The sequence below is a fragment of the Monopterus albus genome, unplaced genomic scaffold, assembly GCF_001952655.1.
Source record: "Monopterus albus unplaced genomic scaffold, M_albus_1.0 scaffold400.1, whole genome shotgun sequence".
NCBI lineage: Eukaryota > Metazoa > Chordata > Actinopteri > Synbranchiformes > Synbranchidae > Monopterus > Monopterus albus.
In genome coordinates this window covers 463,717-471,964 of record NW_018128280.1, presented here as the reverse complement: position 1 = coordinate 471,964, position 8,248 = coordinate 463,717, and positions in this window count along the sequence as shown.

The window sequence follows — 8,248 nt, the reverse complement described above, 5'->3', positions numbered from 1 at the left end:
CACATATTCTTCTTTAGGTGTAAAAAAAAAAAGTATAACTTCACAAATAAAGTTTTAACATAAACTACAAACAAATAAACAATATATTTCTCCCAAACTCATCCGTTTCCTATATTGCACACTTGGTGCAGTCCAGGCCTAGTGGGAGGTATTTAAACCTGCTACTGCCTGAGTCCAATCTTTTTGTCTGGACCACCCCATCCATGGACCAGGGACACGGTAACGCAGAAAGAAACTTTGCACACGTTAGCAATGTATTGACAATACAAAATTAACCAAATGTTCATGCTTCATTGATTAATTACAGTATGTTTGTCTAAACCTAATGCCAAATCAAATGCCTAAAATCTACCTACAGCTTAAATCTACGCACATGAACAAAGAAAATAAAAGAACATTACCTAACTAATTCCACTGCTGGTGGTGGCTTAGGCCCTCTCATGGTGAAGGCCAGGGCTGAGGCCTTCACAGCAATATTTACAGGGATTTTGGAGAAGCTAACAATGGATTCTGCACCACTTTATGCCACCTAATGGGCCTGTCTTGTCCTCAAACAACACTATAAAATACCAACTCTTGTGGCTTTCTGCTTAAGAATAGCTAAGTAAAAAAAAAATCCTGGCTCTTTTCATGCTGACAGAACTTTTCCGTGATGTTTTCCACTTGTGTGAATGTCAGGGTTTATAAGTTCAGCAGTCAGACAGAGGTCAAACTGGGCGGCGCTGTGAGAAACCGCTGTGGTCGAGAATGTCTGTAAACGTATTAGGTGTATCTGCAAACATGTGCGTGTACTTTGCAGATTGAGCGCAACCTAGTTACCTTGCATTCTACTGCCACAGACACTTCTAATCTCTTTTGTGCATCTATGATGAGGGGGTAAAGTTTGTGGTTATTCTTTTGTGTCACAGCCTTTTATGTTGCTGATCCGTTGACCTCAAGTTCACTTATGAGGAGCAGTCACTATGGTGAAGATCACTCACTTATCACCACACTTTGTCTTGCAGCTCTTTACGTGAGGGACAGTGCTGTTTTCAAATTGATGTTTCAGACTGAGTATGCAGTGTGTTTAACTCCCTGGCTTTAGCATGGAAACACTACATTGTGCCAAAGACCAGTCACAATTATTATTTGCCAGGTAAAATAGATGTATAAAAGTTGACTTGATTACATGTGAATTACAGGGAAACAGTACAGTGTGTTCAGTGCTACTGCAGCATGGTTTTGGTGCACAGTTGAACACCAGAGGTTGTAAAGTCATCTGTGGATCTTGCTCAGATTTGGAAAGATAGAGACCTTTTCCTGTACAACACCTGCAGTGTGTTTCTGGTTATTTCATAAGTGTCAGGTCACACTGTTCCAGATAGGTCCACAGCTGGGACACATCCTGCTGACTGAGGATTCAGAAGGAAAGTGTAGCAGTCTCATTTTACTGTGCCTGTCGGTGAAATCCAGTATATAAAGTAACTAAAGTTCATGGCATAACATCACAATCAGTACAGCCTAATACAGTAGGTTTCTCGTATCTGGTTCAAGTGTTGAAATGAAGTTAGAAAGGTAATGGAGAAAGAATAAATCACTTGATTTTATAACCTGATCATAATGAATATGTTTCTTTACTCGCACCGCTTCCACTCTGGAGGTTGATTTAGAAAGTGAGGGGAAACAAGCATGTCTGTATACAGTGTAAGTCGAGCAAAGCCAAATGTGCATTTGTTACGGTTGTTTTTTCCCCATCTTCTCTTCTCCCCTCTCTTCCTCCTCCTCCAAAGCCTGCAGGCTCTGCCCAGGCTGTTTTGATTCCGCAGCGGGTGAGTAGCAGCCTCGACCCCACCTGACCCCCAGCCCTACTTCTGCTGATGTCAGCATCTTGCAACAGATTGCAGCGTGCAGTTTTTAAACAAAGCCCCAGTCTTGGGTCTGGTGGGGGGGGGCTTATCCACTCTGTTCCTTAAAGGGACCATGCACCAGCTCAGCTAATGACTGCTTTTGGCACACTTGGATTTCACTCTTGTTTTTGTCAAAGCATGTGCTTCTTTTTCTTGTTTCTACATCACATCTTGTGCACAGTTTGAACATCAGTTTGTTGGTGCGGTTTGTCACTACTTGTTGCACAGGCAATAATAATCTTCCTGAGGCAAAGCACAACCAGTGAAACCAGTGTCTGCACGTGACTGAATGCCATGCCTGGTCAGGATATCCTGCTATGCCCTGTTCTTGTCAGGACATCTGTGTGAACAGACAGCACTATGTAAGCTACTGAGAACATGTGCTCTTATCACCACTTTGTCTTGTCTCCCATCTTATCTCACTTACACACATTACATTCAACAGATTTATTGTCCTTTTTCTACACTTCACATTTTCGTGTCCTCATCTTGCCTGTGTGTCCTCAACCAGGATACTCTTGAAAATGTTTATTAGGCTTTCCTGGTTAAATACTCTTTCTGTGATTAAATTCATTTTCTGAATTAACCATCAGCCTGCACGGGAACAGGTTGATGACCATGTCATGACTGAATTGCAGCAATTTGATATACCGTACATCTCAATGATATGTCTCAATACTGAACGCAATACAAACTTGAAGACTGCCTTTGTGTGCCTTGTGGTTTCGGTTGCTGCGCTTTGACTGTGGTCAGTGCAGTTGGAAAAAGTAAAATAGACACGCTGTCATGATGATTCATAACAGATATTAGTGTATCAAATTTTGCAATAAGGCAACAAAAAAAAGTATACAAGACTATCTGCACAAGAGTATAACAGAATGAGTGATGGCACAAGAAGTAAGTCAGCTTGGGTAGGTCAAAGTAAACATCCCATGCAAAATGCCCTGTATATTAATGTCTATACATTCATATACCTAGCCTAACTTTACTGCCCCTGTATGCCCTTTCTGCCTGTGTATGTGTGTGCGCGCGTGTGTGTGTGTAGGTTTTCTATGAACAGCTGGGCTGAAGACTCCAGGCTCCAGAGCCCAGCTATCTAACATTTCCCAACTGGCCCTGAGGTCTCCGATCCTGGGGAAACACCTTCCATGAAGAACCTCTTATCTGGACTGGGCTGCTAATAAAACACCACAAAGACTCTTTGACTGTATTTTATATCCCAGCCATATTTTAGATAACAAAATTGGCTCAAAAGAGTGAATCACTGAGAACTTTCCCATCTTAATCTTTCTGTTATTTGTTTTGTCCAGACTAAATCTGATTCCTCCAAACTCCAAATGAAATTACAGATGATGACTCCGTTGTACTACAGACAATTGTCCTCTTCAATTACCCAGGCAACAATCTAAGGGCCTAATTCTAGCCTGATAGCTTTGATAGCATCAGAGTTATTTCAGGCTCTCAAATTCAGAATAAAGCACCTCAGTCAAATTAACTTCCACTTATAATACTTAACTGTCAAATTCAATCTGTCACACAAAATGATTTAAGGAGACACTACTTAAGTGTAATGCTAAGATCCCTGTGAATCACACAAGTCATAATCTAACACTGTCTGTGACGGCACACAACACAGCTGACCATCTCCTCATGAGATTCCCATTAGTTTTTGATTGGAATTCTTCAGCTTAGTGCATGTGTGTCATGAAGGAGAGGAGAGTGAGACGCCACTACTGGTAGAGATTCAAAAGGATATATAAAGTTATAAAACCTAAGAGTTTTATGATCGCATCTTGATATAATTTATCACCGTTCAATATATATTTGCACTGTGTAATAATCATTGTTATTGGCAGTGGGCCTTCCCTGAGGAATGAAAATGATGTATGCAGAAGACAAAAGCTGGTGCAAGCATGTGTTATACATAATATAGAAGCCAACATTTGATTATCAGTTCAGTGTTGCTAGTATGTCAGACATCACTGCTGACTATCCCTTTTAGATTTTATCATCATTAATTAATCCTCTAACCTTACAGTTTTCTGGGGTACTCCACTCTTCTTCTGTGACATTTCTGACAGTGTATCATCTCAAGGGGTCTTTACTGTCCCCAGTGGGTGTTACATGTTATTTTAAAAGGAACTATGTGACCTATATTATAAAAACATTTACTGTTACTGTCAATAACCACCAGGGCTGTGCACAGACATTCTGGGGGCAGGTGCTTAAAAAAGGACACCCTTCAAACCAACAGTTATACAAAGATGTGCCACCTGCAGTGGTTTGTATTAGCACATAAAGTGTGATTCTGACCACAGTGAAAATTCTTTAAAAACTAAAATAAAAAATAGTCAGAAAAAACTGTCCTAGAGAAAGGGCACTTATCAAGTCAGAGGGTAAAAGGGCAGGTGCTTGAGCACCACCTAGGGTCTATCTGTGCATGTGCCTGGTAAGCACAGGTGTCACCAATTCAGCCAAGACTGAAATCTTAATGTTATAATACCAGTGGATCAAATGATCCTGTATAATGTGAAGCAATTGCTTGTAGTGACAAACCCACAGTAAATTACCCAACTCGGCAGTTCTTCTCAGCTATATTGAATATTTTTTAGCCCGTTTCAGTGCCTTGTTTTGGCTTTTCAACCTGCTATATACAATTACCTCTCTTGTTGTCATTGTTGGTCAGCTGTTTTCAGCAACAAGAATAAAACCCTGACTTTTTGCTACTTGCCCTGCATCAAATGGCAATGTTAGCGCACAGCCGGTCAGCACAGTGGAGCATTTATCAGCTTAAGAGCCAGATAGCTGGTGAAGACAAAACACTGAGCTAAAAGGAGAGTAAACAGTGACCAGAAACATGACTCCAAAGTCGCTCCTTATCTGCCTGATGTGTAAATACCCACCTCTTTGCTAAACCTTTGCCATAACAGCATAAAGGGAAAAAATGCAACAGTGTGGTGTTTGTTTGTTTCTGCTGCCGCAAAGTGGCCAAACAGATTTAGCATGTTTAAAGAGAAGGATACCCTGATATGCAGTGTTGGGGAGGCTACCTGAAAGCAAAGCTTTGCAAGCTACTAATTACTTCACACTGGAAGAAGCTGAACAATACATAACAGCTACCCTAGTTTGGTTAATTAAAGCTACTTAGAAAAAGTAGTTCAAACTACAGTAAAACCTTGGATTGCTGTAGTGCTTGTACTCCAAAGCACTCATGTATCAAAGCAAATTTCCCCATAAGAAATAATGGAAACTCAGATGATTCATTCCACACCATTTGCACCATTTCCCACATTTTACACATCTCCATTATAAAATCTTGGGATGTTGGCCACTCGCATACCTCGTTCATGCTTCTCAATGATTTTCTTTTTAATTTCCACCATAATCACCTCCTTTTTCATACCGCCTTTCTTTTCAACCTTTATTTTGTTTTCATTGTTGCAGTACAGATGTTGACTATACGAGTGAGGCACAACAACCATAGGCTCAGTTGTGTCGTGACACTCGGCAGACAAAGCGTATGTACTGCTCGTATTGCAAGACCTCACTCGTTTATCAAGTTAAAATTTATTTTAAAAAATTTGCTCGTCTTGCAAAACACTCGCAGACCAGGTTACTCGCAAACCAAGGTTTTACTGTATTTTGAAATGAAAAGCTCAAATTGACAATCTACGACAATATGATACAAAATAAAAAATAACACAAAAAGTCACATGCCAGCAAAATATGCCACAAATCTGGACTATGTATTATCTGATTAGAACTAAAACAATAAAGAAATTATATAAAATATAAAACTTGCACCATCTTAGACCAGTCTACAAGAATAGGCCTGTTGTCTTACCTGTCAGTTTAGTAACATCTGCACACTTGTACAGTTTTAACAATTAAAACAGGCTTCAACTTGGACAGTATGAACAGCTTGAACACTGATCTAATAAGTACTTGTTAGAGCAGAATCTCTTGTTTATCAGCAGTCTCTCAGTTCTTACCCAACAGACGGGTGAAAATGTTCAAGATAGTTCTGAAAAACCGCTCACATGGAACACAGTAAAATAGCTAATAATTAAAAAGGAAAACATTCCTTTCCTTTTATGGTCCAAATTGTTTGTAGTTTCAATAGTTAACTACACTAAAATGCAATTTAACTACTTGAACCACCATGCCAATATGAATGTGGATGAACTCCCAGCAAGCTGCTACTTCTAATTTAATTACATATTGTTCACTACTCCCCAACACTGCAGATATGTAGACTCTTATCCGTGTCTCTCTAATATGTTGACCACTAAGATCATCCACTGTGGATTTGGGCTTGACATGCTTTCCATAGCAGCAGTTACGGAGTGAGGGGAGGGACCCTATGATCTCAGACTTGTTTTTCTAGCCTTCAGGTTGCTGCTGCCTCATATACAATACATAAGTTTTTTTCTGTTTTGTCTGCCTTTCTTCCCCCTGGCATTTGTCCAGTGCTGAAAGCCATCTGAACAGTCACAAAAGATGGTTCTTTCATCCTGAAAAATCTCAGAGGCTGCTCAACTGTTTTAAACCCTAATGAGCTGCTTCTAAAAGCAGCACTTCCAGGGTTTCCTTCCCATAATTTTCTAACTGTACAGAGTCCAAAATCAATTTCCCCAGACAATATTAAGGAAATGCTAAAATATTCTTATAAATCAAATGTCCTTTTCACCAGAAAATGTTTTTTTTTAAATTCTAATAATAGGAATAATTATTGAATCTTTGGCAAGTTTTGCCATCTGCTACTAAGGGGCTTCAGAGGAGCAGAAGGGTGAAGGCTGAGAAAGTGCCGGGAGGTTTGGAGACTGCTAACATGGCCTCAGCAAAAACAAAGATGCACTAGTACAAGTGTTTTTGTTCAAAGAAAATTCTAGCCTGGACTGAGACAACATTTAACTTAACCTTACTTCATGAACATAGACAGTAACTGTTGTTTTTTGCAGTCTTTGCATCGAGGAAAGAAAATATAAATAAAAATCAAGTTGTATATAACTTTAGAATATGGTACTGTTGTTGTATTTAAACACCATGGACTCATAACCACACTCATATTTCTTTTTCTCATCCTCATCCTGCTGCTGTGTTGTTCTATTGGCTAAACAAGCTAGATTTAGAGCACCCTGTCACCGTCTGAACACAATCAACATAATAAGCATCTGATACAAGGGGGCTATAAAATGGCAGAGGTGATAACCACAAAGTGACTACACACACTCACACACACAAGAGTAATTAAGTCTCCCAGTGTTGTACTGTGAGCTGTTCTATTGCTAGATTGTGTCCTGACATGTACCCTGACCTCAACAGAGAGGGAAGCAGCCTGAGGCATGAATTCAAACTTTAATATGTTGTAACTCTGACAAGCTGCATTAGTTACAACCTGCTGCTGGCAACAATTATTTTATATATATATATATAACTCAGTTTTCAAAAGTACTGCACCTTTAATGATGTTCAAAACAAACAACTCAGTCAGAGCTGTGTGTGACTGAAATACACTGCTTTTGAAACAGGTTTGTTTTTTTGGACTTGTGCTGTCCTCTCCTCCAGCTCCAGCACAATGTGCAACATAAAAGCCAACCACTTCAGAGAGCTTGTAGAGCATTGAGCTTCAGCATGTGCCTCCTGAGACCGCCACTCACTGTAGAGCACTTGGAAGAAAGCACACCATCCACACGGCAGCCACTGGAAACATCAGGCTGCAGTGTGTGTGTGTATGTGTGAAAGACAGTAGGGAGGGCATGCTGCATTATTGCATGGAGATATTGCTTCATAGGGTTGCTGTTTATTCTTGTTTGGTTCCTAAGTAGACTTGCACTGATTTGGGTTGCTCTGTTAGGGTTCAAATGCCATTACACACAGTGATTCACTCATGATAAACTGAATTAATCATGTGTCTAGATGCTTGTGGTATTACAATAATACAATAAACAAATCTGTGTTATATTTGATTTATTATTCCACTTATACAAAACATAACTAAACATAGTAAAGAGAAAAACTCCTTTGTTTGGTTTCTCCCAACATCCTACAGATTGGGTGTACATTGCTTGTACTTATTATAAATTAAACAGAGAAATTATGGACATCTGGAGAAGCAAAAGCGACGATAGCAAAGCTTGGAAGCAGAATGACCTCACTGACTTTTAGCTCACCTAACAAACTGCAGTCCCTGCTCATTCCATCTAATTTGTCTCTTCCTTTTATGTTGTCCTTGGCTTGGACGCAAACACGTCTTCAAAGGGAATAGTTGACCCATGTTCTGCCTTCCTCCACCCACAACATCCACTCACCCACACTTTGTACCCCTGGCCAACACTCTCTGGTTTTTTAATCTTCTTGAA